Consider the following 21,635-nt stretch of genomic DNA (forward strand, 5'->3'; position numbering starts at 1 on the left):
AAAATATATGTTAACACCCGTTGACACAATAATTCTGGCACATTTTTTGACTTCACCTATTAGATTTTTACCTTGGTATAAGTGAAAGTTGAATCAGCAGTTGGTTGTGACCTGTTAGCTGGTTAGAAATGCAGAACTTTGGTTGCTTTGTCATTCCCACTAAAAAGGCAAAGGAACTGAGTCCTAGGACTACTAGAGTAGAAATGTATCCGCAGCAAGTCCTGCTTCCCAACTAAGGTCCAGTGACCATGCTGCACAGGTCTTTCCACTTCTGTGGCTCTTATTTTCCCTGACTTACTCTGAAATTAGTGAAATCGACTAAACAATATTTTGGTTTTTTTTTCCCCTTTTTTGTAACTATAAGGAAATTTAAATATTCACTGAAAATTTGATAGACTTTACTTATAAAGCTCTTAGAGCCTGATTTTTCAGAGCAATTTCCCTACCATATGATACATTGCCATTTTCATTGACTTTTTTCCTGTTTTTTTCACTTACATCTATTTTAATATTTTATATTTTTCAGAATTATTCCTGTCATCATCTATAATTTCAGATACATTCGACAATAGTTGTTCCATAAAAATTCTGCTTTGTCTTGCTATGTATCCTTTATGGTCTGATTTAATTTGATTTCTTTGTTTCATCAGATCTGTCAAAAGTTTATCTCTTTTATTATTCTTTTCAAAATTCTGACTTCTGACATCTATGTTTTGTTTTTAATTCATTATTGATTTATTCTGTACTATTTACTCCTTTTGATAAATCCTGTTTTCAAAATACTATATTGAGGTTACATCCTTTGGACTACATTTAAAAATTGAGGCTAAATGACAGTCTACTTTTTACTGTTGGCAAATCTCCAGCTGAGCAAGCATTAGTCCACTTCTCACTATAGTCTGAAAGTATGTTCTTCTCACTGTTGTTTCTTCTAGTATCTCTGAAGATGCCTCTTAGAATTGTACTTCAGAATTTTGCTTTTATTTTTAAAAACACTTTTAAAATATTCTGTCTTTGTCTCCCTTTCCTCCCACCTTTGCCAGATATCTAGACTTTATTAGATCTGAGAAATGGAAGGGGCTGGTGAGTGGAGCATCTGGGAAGCACTATGTTGTCATCACACAGAAAAATATCCAGGTGCAGTGGCTTTCATTATTTTGGATGAATCTAGTTGAAACTTGTGCAAATTACCTAGTGTGTAATGTTGGATCAGTCAGGATTCATTTCTGATGAAGGAAGCTGTCTATGAACAATATGAACGGGTAGTTCAATTTTAAATCCACATTCCATGAAATGGGGGCGGGGGGGAACTAGCCCTCCTGCTTAGAATACTGCAGGAGCAATCCTTTGGCATCAGATATGAGTGGAAGGAGCTAGATATCACAGATTGTCTCTTCTATCTCTGGGATGCTGTGAACTTGTGAGCAATGCCAAATGGATTACAAAGACAACGTCATGAAATGGAAAACTATGTAGCTTTCAGTTGAAGGAATAAGATGCCCTTAAGACATGCTAATGCTTTGTAATATGTAATATGTCCAAAACAGGACGCTATACACACTCCTTATGTACCTTTTCTTAACTCTATTGGGAAGAAAGCTGATGCCCTGCTGAATATAGAAATTGGCTAGATATGAAAACTACTGGAGGATGGGAGACTGTCTTGGATATGTTTCAGCATAATTAAAGAAGAGAAAAAATAGCTCAGAGCCACTTGTGTTTAAAATGTTCTAAACTACTATCTGAATAAGAAAAAACATGCAAATATCACTTTAATCTTATATAAAATAATCTTTCCTTCTGCTCTTTAGCACAATGAATTAGGAAGCTAGAAATCCAGAAAACAAAATCTATGAGGAAGTAGTGGTAAATTTGTTAGCAGCTGAAAAGACAAGGGATTTTTTTTCTCTTCTTTTTCATTAATCAGAAGTAAACATCACAGAAAGGAGTAAAAATAGGAATAGCAAAAGTTGGTGTTGCTGGCTTCTATACAACCTGCCAATATTGTAATGAACAGGGCTGGCAACATAAAAATAAGCAGTTTTCTGTGTAGGCAACGCTCTTTACACATGTGTCTGCATAGCGGCATCCAGCAGGGGCATGGGAAAATAACGGAACATAAAGCTGATTCTAAAGAAACAGAAAGTGATGGACACAAGCAAGCAGAACTTAGGTGGACTAAGCTCTCTTTCTTGTGTGCGAGTAAGCTGAATGATATGACTTTGAATCTTTGATGTACCCATCTGCTCTGAGCACTTATAGGTCCACACAAGAAACCCGTGCCCATTGCAGATAAAAGTATCCTGAGAGAGACATGTGTTAAGGTTGTCATTTAGCACATATGATTACTATTCCTTCTACAATTAGAAAAGTCAGGAACTAGTAGTTTTCTTAAGTTACAGTCATAATAAGTTTATTATTTCAGCACTGGAAATTGCTTCTGCATTATTTTTGGAGTAAGTTAATGAAGTGCAAAAATAACTGTAACTGTTTGTATATCTTTGATGTGTAGAGCAAATCTTGATTTGTATGACTACATTAAATTTAGAAATCCAGTTAAAAGCAAAGAGAAATAGGTTATATGTTGCTAAATTTGAGAAAGAATCTAACAAATACACCTTTCCTTGTGAAATTTACCTGTGGTTTCCTGGTGTAAGAGTCTAAATAAATGTAATTCTGGGCTAAGTGGGAGTTGACTCTTACCAAGAAAAACATTTTAGGAATCCTTATTTCAATGCAAATAGAAACAGAGACTAACTTTGAAATGATGTTTCCTGTAATTAAGAAAGAATAGGGCGAGGACAGCTCCTTGCCAAACTCCCCATACTGCACCAACAGTGGATTGCATGTTCTCACTGCATCATCAATGAGGCCGAGGAGCCATATTTGCTGAGGACTCAGGTTCCTGTTCTTTATATGTTTCTTGTGTGTTTATGTCAAAGTTATCAATGCTATTGAAAGGTGAGAGCTTAACAGGGGTGGGTATGGTGCATAGTTGTAATTTATGTTCCCTTGCTCAGCTTGCACATGTCAGTATAAATAAGTCTTGATATTTTCGAAAAAGGGAGAGCTAGGGAAGCAAATATATATATTTGAAAGTACAAAAATGCCTTTAGCAAATGATAATGATTTCAATAATATTGCTAGATATATTGTTTGCATAGTCTTATGTTCATTAGTAGTGAACTGTGCCTTCTCTTCTAAAAATTTGACCTTTTTTTATGTGTACAACATGTTTCTAACTTGGTTGCTTGATGAAGGCATGAATCTTTTAAAAAAATAAATTACATATTTTTAAAATGTGAATTGAATTCTTACAATATAATATGAAAATCTAAGATACTATATATCACAGTATACTTACATTAAGAAGTAACTTATTTTCTTTATAATTTAAGATTTTTAATAGTACGATGGTTTTCCTAGTCTACATTTACAGAAATTTATCTGGATGGAGAGCAAATATTGGTTATTTCCACTGGTTTTCATTGCTTGCCATCATGCAAATTTTAACAAGGCACATAAGAAGCATAATAAGTGAAATCCATGATTCTCACCTGGTTTCCTTTAGTATTAAGGACATAGTGAAATAGTGAGTATTAGGTGATAGTATTGCATCAATGTTAATCCAGATTTGAATTAGTGAATTATGATTCAGTAGAACTAAATGTAAACTAATGTATTGTTTATAGGAAATACACACAAAAAATTTTTGGTATAATGGTACATGATGTCAGCAACTTTCTCTCAAAAAATAATTCATTAAGCAAAGCTGTGAACATTAGTTTTCTTGACTGTAAACAACCTACTAAGTTATAGCAACTAACATAACTTAGTGCTGGCATAAAAACAGACATAAAAACAATGAAACATTATAGATATCCCAGAAATGAATACATGTCTTAATGGCCAATTGGTTTCCAATAAAGAACTAAGAAGACATAATTGGAAAAGATTCTATCTTTACTACTTTAACCACTAAATTTTATCAATCTTAGGAGGGGCAAATTGATTGTTAGTGACAGAATAGTCTTCATTTTTAGTAGACTTTTACTCTATGTCAATATTTTTCTCTTAGTGTATATACTATAATTATGGGAATTTCTATGAATAAGGAAGGTACATTATTGATTCTTATGGTGGGTAAATATCTTGTTTTTGTATTATTGTTGCTTATTTCATTACTTGTCAGGATCACCTACTTGTTACTCTTAGTAAGTTTTCTCTATATATAAATATTTGAATTTCTTTCATTGTAGACAACATTTTGGACCATGCCCAGAGAACTGGATTGCTAAACTCAGTTGCTGGGTTACATGTACACTGAATCCACCTCTCCAAAGTTAAAAGTGATGGTTGGATGTGGACAGATGGGCAGAAGCCTATACTTAACCATACACACAATACATCTCTGAAAAGAAGAAGCAAGCTCTACAAATGTCTACACTAGCAACAAAATCTCTCCACTATAAGAACATGCAAACTCCTAGATGGTGCACCCAGAAACACACAGACACACAAACAGCACAACAACAATACAAACATGAGAAGACAAGGCAAAGTAATGCTTTCAATGGTTCCCAATTCACCCAAACTTGTGCTGGGGTATTGAGTGGGAGAAAATGAAAAACGCAGCCAAATTATTCAAAGTGAATACAGCCAAAATTTAAAATATCAGAAATGTGATCAACAAACTTTAAGAAGATAAAATTTACTTATCTGTATATATGTATGTATGTATTTGGTACAGGGTCTCACTACAAAGCTCAGATGCATAGTGATCCTGCTGTTTCAGCCTCCTCAGCATTGGGATTACAGGCTTGCACTGCCATACCCAGTGTCCTTAGCCAGTTTAGCATGCCTGGGGGCAGGGCTGGTTTGGCATGTGGCACCAGGGATCAAACCCTGGTCCCTGTGCTTGCCTAAGCAAGAACTTAGTCTGTTGAACAATCTCACCAGCCCTTTAGCTCATCTATTTAATAAACAAAGCACTCCTAAAATTTACAAAAGTATACTTATAGGGCCCTTGATATAGCTCAGTAGTATAAGCACCTGCCTGGAAAGCTCAAGGTTCTAAGTTTGATCCTAGGCACACACACACACACACACAAAGACACTAATAAAAGATGCTAGACATCATAAGTGGTCAGTTTAGCAAAGATATCACCAAAATTTGGAAAATTAAAAATTCTGTTGAAAACGTGGGCATTACAATGACCATTGTGAGAATATAGCATATGAATTAGAGGATAGGGCTGCTGTCAATGGCAAGTTGCTCAGTGATCCTTGAAAACAAAGAAAAGACATTTTAAAAAATGGATCTATTTTATTACCTGCTATGTGACAAAGGAGGGGGAGGATAGAGACATCAGTGACAGAGTAAAAAACCTAGTGACAGTCCTAAATCAATAAATTGTAAGTTAATTTTTCAATGAGAATTTTGTCAATTCCTCATACAAATGACATGGATTGGCAGAATGGAAAAAGAAATAAAACCCAATAATACGCCCTATACAAGAATCACATTTAGATCCTTCTGTTCATAAGTGTGATGATTTGGTGTTCATGCCTTATGCATGAGATGTGCCTCCCTCAAACCTTGTTACAATGTGGGCACATTACCCATCACACACACACGCACGCACACGCGCACACCCACACACACACACACAAAGAGTCACGTTTAATATAAAACTTTATATACTAAAATTATCAAAGAATTTATAGCAATATCCTATGCAATAGAAACTCAAAAACAAGCAAGTATAACTATGCTATTTTCAAACAAAGTGGAATTCAAAGAAAAACTGATAAGAAGAGGCAAAGAAGGTCACTATACTTACTAGTTAGGAGAACAATTCAGCAGGAAGAAATAGCAATAAGAAACATATATGCACCAGAATCCAATGCGCCCACCTTCATAAAACTAACACTACTGGACTGAATTTTTTAAAAATGTGTAAACATTAATGCAATTATCATAGGAACACAACATTGTACTGTCACATATAGATCAACTAAAGAAAAAAAATCAACAAAGAAACATCAGAGTTAAAATTAACCTCTCAACAAATAGATTTAAGATATAGCTACAGTCTATCCAATAACAGAATGTTCTTCTCAGAAGAACATGGGATTTTCTCCAAAAGAGACAATATGCTAACACATTAAGTTTGCTTCAGTAAATGCTAAAGAATCCAACTTAAATTATGTTATCAGATTATATTCCAATGAAATGAGAAACTAATGAAAAAAATTCAGAGGGATTGTTCAAACACATGGAAATTTACATGTTCATGATGAGGCCTGAATTCATGTCTTGCTGCCAGGTGGCTCTGATTTGAATTTAATCATCTGGTACTACATTTCTAATGACTAGTGTTTTAAGCCATCTAACTGATAGTCATTCATGTGCCTGTGATCGAGGACCTGCCCCTTAGCTCAGTTCTTTAAGTGGCTGCCTCAACAAAGCAGTCAGGCTCAGGCTGCTGTGGTTCGATCCCCACAACTCCAGCCAGCCAAACTTGCCCTGAAGTCATTCGGAGAAAGAAAAAAAAAAAATCCCTCATGTACTTGTGATGAAATGTTAAACAAGACCCTTTTAAATAATTAACAGATGATGAGCAAAGAAATCAGGGAAGAAAAGCAGACAGTTCCTAGGGTCAAAAAATAATGCTGGTATTCCAGGCCAGAATTTAGGGATATAATGGAAGTTCTAAGAGGAAAGTTTTCAGATGTGAATGTTCACATCAGTGAATCGAGATAATCCCATATAATAGCCTTAAGGTGCAGCTCAAGGTCATAGAAATCAATAAAAATACAAATCCAAATTCGGTACAAGGAAGTTCATTACAAATATCAGAGCTAAAAATTAATGAAAGTGCAACTTAAAAATTACAAAGAATTGATGAACCAAAGGGCTGATTCTTTCAAAGAATAAACAGATTTACCTTTGGTCATTCTTACAAAATAAAAGACTTATAATAATGTACACATTTATGCAATTAGAAGTAAAAAAAGACAAGTGCACAATGGAAACACATAAATATGGCAGATTATTTTTTTTGTGAACCTGTATTCAATAACTTAGGGAATGCAGAAGAAATGGATAGATTTTTAGATCCATATAAATTACCAAAACAGAATTGAGAAGATAGAAAAACCCCAGAATAATCCAATAGCTGTCAAAGAAATTGAGTTAGTAAAGATACAAAACTACAAAATAAAAAAATAAAGCCCAAAACCCAGTGGTTTCACTGTTGAGTTTTACAACATCAGAGAAGGTCTACTGATAATACGCCTCAAACCCTTTTGGTATACTCCTTTCCTTATAGTTTCATTAAAGCCATTCTTGGAAGTTAGCATTACCTTGATTCCAAAACCAGAAATGTTGCCAAGCAAAATAGAGATCCAGAAGCCAATCATTACTGAACAGACACAAAAATCCTCAACCACATACTGGGCAAACCTATTCCAACTTATCATTAAGAAGATGACCTAGTATGCTTCAGCCCAGGGATGCAAAGACAGTTCAACTCATACAAACCCTGACAACATAATTCATGACAAGGCAAGAGATAGGAAAAGGAATATTGTGGGACTGTCCTGCTTCAAGGTTGTATATGGTTAGATTTTTGGATTTATGTGTAAACATAAGAAGTATATAATTCTTTATGCCTATTTTTAAAAATATATTCTACTATTTAAATGTTTTTTCATCATATTCTGTAGGGACTTAAAGTTCAACATATCAATACTTAATGAAAAATACCTGCTCCATGTTATGCCTAAGATATTTGATATTCAGACAGATAGTGAAGTTAAGCTTAACAGCCTAGGTTGTATGGTAACAACAGTAAGCTTCTCTTCTGGATGGTTAACAACCTAAGTTTGCAGACCAAAATTAGATGAAAAGGAGTGCTGCAAGGAAAGCCAATGTTTTGGCCCTAGCCTTCCAAGGTCAATTAAGACTCAGGACATATGAGAACTTGTACTGTAACATCATGTAACTCGGTAGTGTCCCAAATTTTCTGATCAAGGAGATTATGGGGACAAAGAGGAAAGTGATCAATGATGTAGACTGTGCCTAAGGAGAGTCACAAGGAGAGAAAACATTCTCTCAGGCTTTCACAGAGAGCACATTGGCCAAGCAATGGCCGTGACTCATGCACATGGTTGACACGGACAAAGGTTCTACAATCTGAGGTACAGGATCTTAGCATAAATCCTGAGGGGATTTCACTGACCTTATCAGACCCAAAAGCTACAACTCTTGTTGCATAGGTCCTGCTTTACCTTGGTCTTAACCATCCAGCAGAAAACTATAAAAACAAAGTATAAGAAGTAAACCATGTTGTTATGTTGAGCTGTAGGGGACTCAGGTCAACAATTTCTGACATTGCCAGTGAAGCAGAAGACCCAATACTATTATGGACTACTGAACTTTTTTACAATATTTTGCTGAGTTTACATAGCTCTAATATTTAAATGATGGAACTTAACAAAAAAAGGAGATACAGATGAATGTCCATTTTGTATCTGTGTATTCAAAGTGGTTAAGATAGATATATAGTTACATTCTCTTAATGAATAGAGGGATTTGTTATAATGGTGTTTGTAAATAGGATATCAAGTCTGCATCTTGTACAGCAATTAACCACTAGGAAGAATGTATGCAATGTGTTAATTATTGAAACTGTCCTACCAGTTTGGTTTGAAGCTGTCTCATTGCTATTTGTTTCTCAATAAAATTATGGGGTAAAAAAGATAATTCATGACAGAAACAAAAACAAGCACAAAAATCCCATGGCCATCTAAATAGACACATAAAAAACATTTGACATGACCCCAATTGCATTCATGATTAAATCCTGAGCAAAATAGGTACTGAAAGACATGATCTCAATTTGATAAAAGCTTTTTCTGACACAGAAAGAACCAACATTTTAGTGAGGGAAAGCCAAAGAGTTTATGTTGGAGGACTGAGGGAACTGTAGACCACGAGCCAACAGCAATGGCAAAGACTAGACCTCCTGTAAAGAAAAGGGGGGAAAGACTTTCCTTTATTTTATATTCTGTTCAGGCTTCAGCCCTCTTGGTCGATACCATACACATCTGTGGTCGGTTTTCCCTCCTGTTTTCATCCTTCATGTCAATTAACCAAGACAAAACCCAGAGACTTACTAATCTGGTACATAGTTTTTATTCAAGTGAAGTTCAGTAATATATCACAGTTGATAATCACTCTATTTTGTTAGGGAAATGGACATTCCTTTATATCAGTATTGACTTTTCTACTTGTAGCTAAGAGCAGTTTTTGACAGTTGACATCAGGCTAGTTAAAATAGCAACTAGTTTCAACCAAAACGACTCTTACAAAATAAAATAATATTATAAACTCTACTGAGGCAAGTATTATGAATAAGAACAGATGATAATTTTCCTCTGACAAAAATTCTTTAGCCAGACTAATGAATAAGCAATGTTTTCATCAGGTCAAGAGTTCAGTCTCTCCAATGAGGGAACATTTTTCAAACAAGATTCACATTCAACATGGCTAAGCATAAAGTTGTATTTAGAAATTTTTTTTCACCATGATGTTGGATGATAATAGAATGGGGATGAAACTGAACAGGCTTTGAACAAGATCCACCCAAAACTTGAAGACAAACTTCTTCAAAGTCATCAGTAATTTATTTATTTTCTTGATAACAGAATAGACATACATCCAGTTAGAAAGTAAAGTCTAGTCACGTAGTCAACATTCTAAAATCTCGAAGTTCCTTTTTTATTTGTGTACTATCTTTCCATTGCTTTTTATGAGTTTTGGGAGATCATTTCAACTTTCTGAGCCTTTGGACTTCCATTCTTGAAGGACCTAGTGATGCTGTTACTGAATATTTGGGTGACTTGTGCAGATAAGAGTGGTGAAGGGCTTTCATGCATTATATATAATACAAGTTCCAATGATGTAAACATTTTAAAAAAATTTACCTCCTTATAAATGGAACTTTTTTCCCAAATATTTTTCAGAGAATTCTATATAATTTATAGATACATTAGCTATATTCTGATAAGCAGTTAAAATTTTTAAGCAAAATAACTTTTTTAACTATAGTAGGACTAGTTATTGAAATAGAAATGCTTTGTAAATGAGGTATCCCTCTAATGAGAGGCAAAAGTTGCTAAAGAATGTTAATTAATGAATTAGAAGTTCCATTAATATGTTTTTATTTGCTTGTGCCTCTCTAACTGCAACAGGATTAGATATGACAGGCTGATTAAATCTCAATACTGTATAGCTAATTCTTAGACCTCAGGAATAGCAGTGGAAGAAAAGCTTAGATGTTCTCAAAGATTTTTGGAGAGCAGTCTAAGGCACAGTAAAACAAAATTTTGGCTGCTGTTCCTTTATACGTGGTCAAAAGGCATGTATCTTATAGTCTATGAATTTGTGGAAATTTTTTTATCAGTGTTGTTAAGCTCCATATTTATAACTTTTCATTTCTTTATACTAAACAGTTACCCAAAAGGATTAAGTTTATTCACTTGTCCTGAATACCTCTCTCACTCTTTACACTGGATTATATGAGATAATGCCTATGCTTGAAAGGAGGGTTGACTAGGCACCATGTATATGTGTCTACAATATTGTCTAATGATTATCTAGTTATTAGTCTAAACAACTGTCCACTGTAGCATTAGTTGGAGGTGCACAAACTGTGACCCCTTTCTGGAAATAAGCTTAGCCCTCTCATCCTGCTACGTCTTCATCACTGATACTTTCAGCTGTTCAATTTTGCAGCCATGTTCTTTACATTTACCCATTTCTGCAACAAAATTTTCCATGACACATACCTTGAATTCATATGTCTTTTAAACTGAGGAAAGACATTGGAAAGAAATTCTAATTGTAAAAATACAGATATTTTGGCAGAAACATTGCCCAGAGCCAGAGAGATAGCTCAATGGCCTAAGTACCTGCCTGGCAAGCGCAAGGTCCTGAGTTTGATTCCTGGTACCAAAAAAGAAACAAAGAAACATTGCCGAGAAATGTGACTTACTCAGCAGGTGAAAATTTATTACATTATTTTTCAAGCAAATAGTGTATAACATAATATCTGCCAATATTTCAGTCCTTTTATGAAAAAATAATTCATATCTCTATATAAAGTTTAAAACTTTGAATATTAACTGCTGCTTTGTAAGGAGATTACTATTTTCTTTTGTTACTAGCACATGTTTGCGTAGAGTTTACATTCCTTGTGTGTAGGTTATACAGGTATAGATCTTAATTCTGCTTTTCAGGCCCTTAACTCCCACCCCTGTTTCTCCATTGATTAACTCTCCTCTCATTTAAGAGAGATCTATCTCCTTACCTCTTATTAGCTTTTATTTTGTTTGGTTTTCTCATGTCAGAGAATCCATATAATATTTAAAAGCATGTATCTTCTTTGTTTTCCTTAAAATTATGTTCTAAAAGTGCATTCAGTTTCCAAAATCTGACCCATTTACCCTTCTTTATCGCAGACTAGTACTCAGTTATGTGTAAATATGTCGGTAAATATCACATTGTCGTCTTTCTTTCTTTCTTTCTTTCTTTCTTTCTTTCTTTCTTTCTTTCTTTCTTTTTCTTTTTTTATTGCAGTACTGAGGATCAAATCCGAGTCCTTGCACTTGCTAGGCAGTCACATAGACCATACTAGGCTATCTCTCCAGCCCTAGTATTACATTTTCTTTATGTATTGTTTTGTGTATGGATATATTGCCTGCTTCTAAGATTTAGCTATTTTGAATTGTGTCGCTATAAACAAGAATAGTGCCAATGCAATATGATATCCTTAACTCTTTTGGGAAGACTCCTAGAATTCTCAACTTCTCAAAACACACCGTATTGTCCATACCAAGTCTGAGGTTGATAAACGCTTCAAACAGACATCTATGTCAAAGTCCTCATAGCCTACAATAGGAAATTAAGAAGAAAAAATGCCCTGGCTTCCACAAATCTACTCAATTTGACTTCCATAATGCTGGAAGGTGTGATGAATCCCTTAAGGACTAATTTGTCTCTGCAAAGATAGTTAGTGGACAGGGCCTACATATTTTTAAGTATATTCTTGGATACAATTTATGAAGTTAAAATCTTGTATAATTTGTTGCACTATTATAGTGTGTTTAGTCTATTTTAGTCGTGTTTTGTTAACATATATTGATTATACTTATTTGTGAGATCCACTGTGATATTCCTACATAACAATACAGCATATACTGATCCTATCCTCCCACTGTTGTAATAAATTTAAGTCCATCTTAATGATAGACTTTATACTAGACTGTAACTGGCATGGCTTTTAGTCCAATTTCTAACAGGGCCCTCATTCCTTACTGAAACCTGATCCTGACCTTTCGCTCTACATTCTCATCTTCTGAGCTCTGACCAGTATCTCTTATTATCTCTAGCCCACCTCTGCAAAGCTTCCCAAAATGCTCTATAAACCAGTTCCAAAGATTTTCAAACCACATAGTATCAGGCACAAATATCCATGGAGATTTGAACATGAACTCTGTACCAATTTCGGTGTTAGTAAACTTTCTTGTCACTGAGAAAAAGAACACACCAACTTAATAAAAGACAGGTTTATTTTGGTTCACAGTAACAATAGGTTCAATCTCTGGCCATCATCCTAAAACGCAGAAGCAGCATGGTGGAAAGGCATGCCAGAGGAAAGCTGTTTGCATCCTGGCAGTCAAGAAAGCAAAGTGTGAGAGGAGGAGCTGGAGATAAGATAACTCTTCCAGGTGGCACTGACGGCACCTCACATCTACCCAGGCTCAGGCTCCCAACAACACATTTAGCTACCGACCTTATGAGTGGATGAATCCACTAATAAATATAGTATTCCAATGAGAAATCACCTTAAGAACATGATACTTCAGGGGAGAAATTATAGATCTAAAGTACAGCACACAGAAAGTCATGATCAATTCAGTAAGGATGAAGAATTTCTTTTGTGTAAAATCTACAGCAGGTACTACAGGGCCTTCATAAACCATGTATGTATCATGGTTTGTGCCTCTCATGTAGTCACTGGTTAAGCAGAGGAAACAAATGTATAAATAAAAAGAATTGAATTCACTAAAATATTTTGTGGTAACTTATTATTGGGAATGGACATTGTTTTCCCAGCTTCTGTGTGTCTTTTCCCATGCTAGTTTACCTTCAACTTATTTATCACAGAATCTTCTAGAGAGTGACTGAATTGTTCAGTGTATTAATTTGCTAATCTTTTCATTTGTCTTGAGTGTTAACTGATCACTTGCCTTATATTAGCACTAGGAGTAGTGCAGGAAAAACCAGTGTCATTGTGTTGTCTCTACTCTCAGGAAAACACTGCCTAGGGAGGAACATGGGTACAATATGAAACCATGAAAAGTTTGGAGGATGTATAGCTAACTCCTGTGTTTCTCAAGTGATATTTATCAATTGCTTTTTATGTCCTCTTCAAATTACCTTATTTTGAATATTTGGGAAGGATAAGAGAACAGAACCACTCCTCATACTGATAAATGACTTCCTCTATAGTCCAGAACACCTTTTCAGGAGTGAAATCTATCTGATCCACAATAATGTACTAAATTAGATCATTTGATTTGTGTTCTTCTATTGTCTTTCTTAAAGAGACAAAAACAAGCACATAGTGAAAACGTAGAAGGGCTTTACTAGAAAAGTGGGAAGGAAACTAGAAGTTCATATCCATATATTTCCTACAATAATCAAACAGTGCAAACTGATTCACAAAGTTCAGAATCTGCTGCCTCTGGGTTTCCTGTTCTCTATAAGGTTTTAGATGCTGTAGTTACTGATAGAAGTGAGGAAGAGGAAGAACAGCTAATAATGGAAAGATATTTATTTATACCTTTGCAAGTCTCTTTATGGTACAAAGGCATTAGCAGGAGTGACAGGAACAACCTATGGACCATTTAGTTAGGTTATCTAGAGGACTTTAATCTCACTTGGGTCATGGAGTTGAATATTCCCTGGGAATTGGGGCTCCAGTAATAGGCCTTATCTGTACGCCTGGAGTCCAGAGATAAGAGTTTAAATCCAGCTGGAATTAGAAACAGCGGAATTAACTGGATATGGGATTGTAAACCTTTTGCTTCAAATTGCGAAATGCTTCTGGATAGCAGTTCCTGTCTGTCCTGATGGCATTTTGGCTCTGAGAGTAAGCGTGAGACAAACATCAGCATCAGTGAGCACCTTTTCACAGGATGTGTGGATTCAGCCCTGCATGATACTGTGTATGCTTAGTGTCGATCTTAGGATTCTTTATAAGTTTCCACTTCAGCACCATCTTCAAGTTTATTTTTTCAAAAAGACAAATAGGAAAAACATATGAAAATCAGTAAGTTAAGAATATTTGAAATAATAAACATTTCGGGAAAATGTTATTAAGAAATAAAAGAGCTGCCAGAGATGATAATACTCTTCTATTTTTGCATATAATTATTTGTCATATCTGTATTGTACCTCAATATGTTTCAAAAATGCCATATGTGCCCAACACATTTTTCACTATATTGTATCATAAGAACAAAGTAGTAAAGCCATAGGTTTATGATCAGTGGGGAACTTATATATGAAACCTGTACTTTTATATCCTGTTTGGATAATAACCTTATAACATGAGTGCTTCTATGTTTATCTATATCTTTGTTTTTCTAATACATCCATATGTGCACATGAGGAAAAGATTTAAGTATCTCTGAATTTTTTGTATTTTCGATCAAACTGAATACTTAGACTCTTTGATCTCGAATGTTGTAGGAGAGTAGACGATTCTCAGTGCCTGCAGGGAGCAAAGAACATATTAAACACTATGATGATCATTTTAATGAAAAATTGTTAAGTAATCATTTCAAAGGATTCCTGATAACTCAGGTAGGATCCCAGTTCTAGACCTCAAATTTTCTACACTGTAGTAATTCTAGCTGAATGATGCCATATGTTATTATTATAATTTTGAAAGTTTAGGTTTTGAGTTAAAGTACAGTTATAAACTGAATAGAGGAAGTATGAATCCTATTAGTAGACCATCTAAAAAGATGGCAGAGACTGGGTGCTTGAGTGAGAAGCAGAGGTGAAGGCCCCAGCAGAGTAAAGGAGGATGGGAATCATCCCATCCGTTCCCCTAGCAGTTTTGGGATCCCAGCAAGAGTGTTTTTTTCTTTCTTTCTTTCTTTCTTTCTTTCTTTCTTTCTTTCTTTCTTTCTTTTTTTTGTTTTTGTTTTTGTTTTTGTTTTTGTTTTAATATGTGTGCCATTATAGATTGTCAATATTGGGTGGAGATCAACATCATCCACCAAGAGTAGAAAATTTATGAACCCTACACACCTGGTCCTCCTCCCGGGCCTCCTCCAGGGCTGCCTCCTGGCCCCCTTCTGTGGAGACCCCTACCCAGACTACCTCCTCCAGTGCCTCTAGGCTTCCCTCCCCTGGGTCCTATCATGATGCACCCACTTCTGATGCCTCCCCTTGAACCTGCCCAGCCTGGGCTTTTCCCACCAGCTCCCCTGCGGAACCCAGGGGTGCTGAGTGCCCCCACCACACACAACTTGATTCAGAGATCAAGGTAGATGACACAAGTACAGCCACCATTGAGAGGAAAGCCACAGCGACCATCAGTGCCAAGCCACAGACCACTAATCCCATGGCAGAGATTACTCCCTTTGTGCCCACTGCGCTGAGGGTATGGCGGGAGAATAACGAGGCCACTGCTGCTCGTCAAAGAAAGCCAGAGGATGATTCTGCTTTGCCTCTAGCCAAAGCGGCCCCCAAATCTGGCCCTTCTGTTCCTGTCTCAGTACAAACTAAGCATGATGTTTATGAAACTTTCATGAAGGAGACAGAAGGGCTGCTGTGACAGCTGTAGATGGCAACACAGGCTTGTGTTCCAGCAGCTCATGGAGCAAGACACGAGTAGTAAAACTTAGGTGAAAGAGCCTTTTCCACTGTCAGGGTGTGTTCTAATTTCAGCTCAAGGAGTATTTAGAGCTCAGCCTTGTTCTGGATTTCCTGCACCTGCGAGGGTATTTCATCCAGCAGAGTGGTCACCGAAGCAGTGCTCCTAACATCTGTCTTCTTCCCACCACTGTTTCCATCCCATTGCTTCCCCTTCTCCAATTTTTTGAAAATCTGTACCAGGTTCATCCTAATCATGCATTTTTAACTCTCTTCGTGTGTGCTGTGGGCCCTGGAATAGACATTTCTCAAAAACAATTTGTTTCATCTTTTTGTATTTGAGTTATTTTTAATATTTTCATTTTAACATTTTGTAATATTCTACTTGTAGTGAAATAGATTGAAATTTCATTTCCTAATTCAAAGTAAGATATGGGAGGAAAAATTCACAATTCTTTGATTAAAATTATTTCCAACTGGGGAAAAAAATCTAATTGCTCCTAAAAATCCAAATTGCTTCTAATTTATTTAATTTTAAACTGTTGTATATTGTAAAGAGCATTAATAAAATTTATTGATAAAATATATTACATAATATATAAAATATATTACTCTATTATTTAATTATAATAGCATATCTGTTTTAATGTCATAGCAAAAATTGTTGAATCTTAATCTCATAACGTTAAACAATTTCATAATCATGTAACACTAATTGCCATATAATAAGTAAATGTAGCAAAAATAAATCATTAGCAGAATGGGATAATATTTTTAGTAAAATATATGCTATGAATGATATTTCAGTAAGTCCCAGGAAAAGTAGCACAGCTATTTAAAGTGAACGCACATGATTTCTTAATTAAAAATCTGTATTATAATGGCAATTGTAAGTATCTAGGAAATGTAAGGGGCATACCTGTGTGACATAATTGTCAGATAGGACAAAGACCATGGCATTCAACTTTTGAAGTTCACTATTCCTCTTTAAATGCTATAGTAAATCTTAGTGTCTAGCATTTTCAAAATCTGGAGCACAAGAGAAAAACACATTCATTATTTCTGTCATCCTGGAAGGAAATGTCAGTTCTGGTCATCTTATATACCTTTCTGGCTTCGTGTTGTGTTACACTGTCCTATATCATGGACAACTTTTATCTCGGAAGGAATCAACATCTTGTCTTTTAATGAGACATTTGGATACTTGCATTAGAGAATTGTGTAGAGAAGCCTTTTGTGATGTCCTGTTTTCAGAAAAATGAAACAGACACAGAAACATTTACCTTCTCGGTGAGATGTTATCACCTTATGTATTTGCTTTTTGTTCAATTCCCTAATTTTTGGTCACTAGGAAAATGTAGTTAATTCAGTCTGGACCTTAGATTATGAAAGTCTGGATATTGAAGCTACAGAATACTTTCTTCCAGTGCTTTTTATGAGATAGTTTATCTAAAAAATTTCAACTGGCAAACTAAATGATAGCTGTGTCTAAAATGTAAATCTGCTGTTACTTTTTATTGCCATGTAGTAACAAAATGCAGAAGAACCTAAGGTTTATTGTGACCTTTCTAGGAATAAATTCTTAGACACACATAGATGTATGCACATAGTTCCAAACACTTCAGCGTTTTTAGGCCAGGTTGTACAATTTAAGAAACCATCAACTTATTTGCTATTTCAGAATATGGCAGTTTTCAACTGCCCCTCTGCCAAAGGCCTTCTATTAGCACATATACTGCACTTAAAAAATCGGGTCCCAAAATTGAAAGACCCACTGCAACAAAGAGCCTCTGAGATGAATACACACTTCTCAGGTGAAGAAACACAAATGGCAAATGAATATATAAAAAAATGTTCATCATCATTGGTCATTTGAGAAATGAAAATTAAAAGTTCTGAGATGCCATTTTACCACAGAAACAAGGGCTGTCTTCAAGAAGTCAATGAGTAACAAATGCTGGAGGTTCCATGAGGGAAAAAGGAACCCTTTTCCACTGTTAGTGGGAGTATGGAATGATACAACCTCTATGGAAATCAGTGTGGAGATTCCTCAGAAACCTAGGATTAGAGATCCCATTTAATCCAGCTGTTCCACTCCCAGAAGAAGTAAAATCATCAGACCACAGCATTATATGTGCACCCATGTTTATAGCAGCGCAGTTAGTCATAGCTAAATCTTTGTAACAACCCAAAAGCCCTTCAGCTGAGGAATGAATAAAGAAGATGTGGTATTTTTACACAGTGCAGTATTACTCAGCTTTAAAAAAGGTAAACTTGAGGCTTTTTTTAATTTTTTTTTTTTTTTTTTTTGTAAATCAGTGCTGCTAGATACCATACTCTTCAGTGAAACAAGTCAGACCTATATGTTCAAGCATTGTGTTGTCTCCCTAGTGTAAGAATCTTGAAGAATAAATAAAGTCTGAAGGGTACAATAGATACTATGAAGGGAAATGAACCTGTTCAAAAGGAAGGAATTACTGAGATGAGGAGAAGGATAGAAGAGGGAGGTGGTGAAAGAGATATATCTATGTATGTATGTATGCAAGAAGGCTTGGATGATTGTACTGTGGATTTCTGCTGGTCTATGGAAAGGAGCAATTAATGCTTATATATTTGTCTTCTTTTTTTCTTTTCCCCCTCTTTCTTTTTTCTTAATTTATTATAACTTTTTTCTTTCCTTTTTCAATTGTGCATGCATATAACTGGAAATCTGACCAACTAAATTGAAGAAAACACTATGCAATAAACACCTTTTTATTTAGTGAAACTCACTTCTAACTATCAGTTTTGTTGTTTCCTTCCACTCCCTGGGTAACATTAGTCAACTTATTGGCACTGCATATTGCCTTATCATGTATATCATTTCATATAATTGGAAACAGTTATATGTGGTCTGGCATGACTGACTTGGTTCACATAGCATGTTTCAAGGTCCTTCCACATTTGAAGCATTTTAGCACTTTTTTCCTTTTTATTGCCAAATAAAATTCCAATATATAGGTATACTGCTTTTTTTGGTATAATGCATTTTGATAGACATTTGTATTCAATATTATAGCTTTTATGAATAATAGTGATATGATCAGCCATGTTTAAGTTTTTGAGTGCACTTATATTTTCTTTTTTCTTGGATATGTACCTAGAAATATAGATGATGATTGTATGGGTATATTGTTTTGAGATATTTCAAATTTTTGAAAAGTGACTGCACCACTTTGTATTTCTACAAGCAATGATTGAGAATTATAATTTATCCACATTCTTGTCTACAATGCTGTGTTGTTTGTTACTTACTTTCTTTGTCTTTTTCAGATAGGGTCTCACTATGCAGTTCAGGCTAGGCTTGAACTCACTTTGTAGCCCAGGTTGGTCTCAAACTCACAAAGATCCTCCTGCCTCAGTCCCCTGAGTGTTGGGATTGCAAGCCTGCACCTCCACTTGCAGTATATGTGGTTTTTTGTTTGTTTGATTTAAGCTGTAACCATCCTGTATCTCATAGATTTGATTTCTCTATCCTAATGAGATTGCTCATCTTTTTTTGAGTGGCTGCTGGAGTATTTGTGTATCTTCTCTGGAAAAAATGTTACAAAATCATTCACGCATTTTAACTGGTTTGTTGTAGTCAGGATGAGCACTGAATTTTATCTTCCCTCCCCTTCTTCAAATTTTCCCAGTTCCTTTCAGCTCTGTATTTTATTTCTTTTTCCCTCAGCTTAGAGGACTTTTAGAGTTCCTAGATAGGAAACTGAGAAATCTGTAATGTGCTTAATCCACTTGCATTGTGATGGTGTAGCACAGTTTAGTGTCTGCGCACTGAATAACAAACAATGCTTCATTCTACAGTGAGTCATTGCTAGGACAGAGGAAGTGGTGTTTCTAAACCAAATTTCAGCACAAAAAATAAAATTCTAATCTGAAGCAGCTCCAACTCTATATTCATAAAGTCCCAGTGTACTCATCTCTTTTATTAAAACTGTTTTTTAGGAATGTTTCTGAGATTAGTCGGTATTTTGACACCCTAATGTGATTCTAGTCATTATGTGACAACCAGGGATATTTCCATTGGAAGAATTTTTTTAATATTATTGAATAAGAGAGCTTATCCAAGGTGAAAGAGAAATGGAATTGATTTGTAAAAACAACCAAATGAGCAGAAAACAGAATCTGACTGTCTTTGTGGATCCATTTGCTGTTCCTGAGTCCACATCAGTGGTGACAAGGGATGAGAATCTCCAGAATCCTAGAAAAGAAGATTCTTGGATGACATAACACCAGCAAAGTGTGTAACTGAGCATTCTACAACGTATTATTTGCATGTTATAGTTCTTCCTTCTGTCCTACAATTTTCATGTTTTTAACTTGCTTTACTCAAATGTTCATCTATTTGATTCAACAAATGTGAATTATGCACTTACTTAATATCCGCCAGTGGACCAGCTGATTGGACTCTGAGAAAAGAGGTCTTTCTCTTCACGCCCTTACATTCCAGCAGGAGAGACGAGGTACTTACAATTAATACATAAATGATAATATAACTAAGGTGCAGACACATGCCGCAAAGGAGTCTGTAGTGTCCTTTCCAGCAGCTCCTTGACAAGCTTTTCTTAATGTGCACGGCTACTTTCTGAGACACTGACATGAGTCCAGGGATTTAGTCTTAATCTTTAGTTCCTGATTTTAGTTGGCCATGCATTTATTTGTTGAAAAATACAGAAAATATTTCAGTGTTTGTGATACACAGCACTGACATTGCTGCTGTGATAGCAACCAATCATTTTACTCACTGATCTGATCCTCTTTTTTTCTTTTCCATTGGTGTAAAAAATTGCTCCCTAAAGAGTACATACAAGGGCTGGCCAGAAACCTCAGCAGAGTAAAGCGCCTGCTTAGGCAGGGCACAGCAACTGGGGTTCGATCCCTAGCATGCTGTTCTGGCTGCATCCCCAGGACGTGTTGAAAAGGCAGTTGAGACTGAGTATGGTGGCACACACCTATAATCTCTGCACTTGGGAGGTTGAAAACAAGAGAATCCCTAAAAGTCTGATCTACTTAGTGAGACTCTGTAGACACTGTAAACCCTGTCCTAAGTACATTAAAAAAAAAAAAAAGTATACACAGTATAGCTTGGTGCTTTCTATACTTGAAATGATTTTTTTTTTTTTTTGGCTCACTTGCTTCTGTCCCTAGCTTTTCAAAATCATTCGATCATAAAGAATCTACTCATGCACTCAGAGGATCCAGTTTTTCGAAGTGCCCAGACTAGTTATGAACTTATTAAAAATTTAAGATAGTTGAGCGCTAGCTTGGGTGCCCTCATTAGAAACATCAAAATGAATGAGTCTCCAAAGGGTCATCTATAAGTAGGGTAATGAAATAGTATAATTTCTAAGGAAAGAAAATGCCATGTAATGTTAGTTAACTCTTTATTTATTGTTTGACTGGTAAAATTCTTAAAACAATATAAAGAGCTTGATAGAGAAATTTGTAAAGACCAAAACAAGGCATCATTAAGGGGACTAATTCGATGGACGAAGTGGAATGGCAATTGTATTTCACAGGCTCTCTTATGGGCCTTTAACAATCTCCATCACCTTATGGTGCCTTTCCCCAATCTCTTTTATTCAACAATAAATTCTCTTACATATATACTCTTTTTTTTTTTCTTTCTTTCTTT

At 35.5% G+C, this 21,635-nt stretch overlaps 1 protein-coding gene and 1 non-coding gene across 3 annotated transcripts in view; both read left to right on the forward strand.

Annotated features, from left to right (window-relative positions):
• Positions 1–21,635, forward strand: part of Prkn (parkin RBR E3 ubiquitin protein ligase) — a 1,575,591-nt gene that overhangs the window by 772,485 nt on the left and 781,471 nt on the right. The window lies entirely within an intron of this gene.
• LOC111812108 lies at positions 5,531–5,632 on the forward strand. Its single transcript, XR_002817700.1, has one exon. It is a non-coding gene; the product is annotated as a small nucleolar RNA U13 (small nucleolar RNA).

The sequence above is a fragment of the Octodon degus genome, unplaced genomic scaffold (assembly GCF_000260255.1).
Source record: "Octodon degus isolate 3935 unplaced genomic scaffold, OctDeg1.0 scaffold00112, whole genome shotgun sequence".
Taxonomy (NCBI): Eukaryota; Metazoa; Chordata; class Mammalia; order Rodentia; family Octodontidae; genus Octodon; species Octodon degus.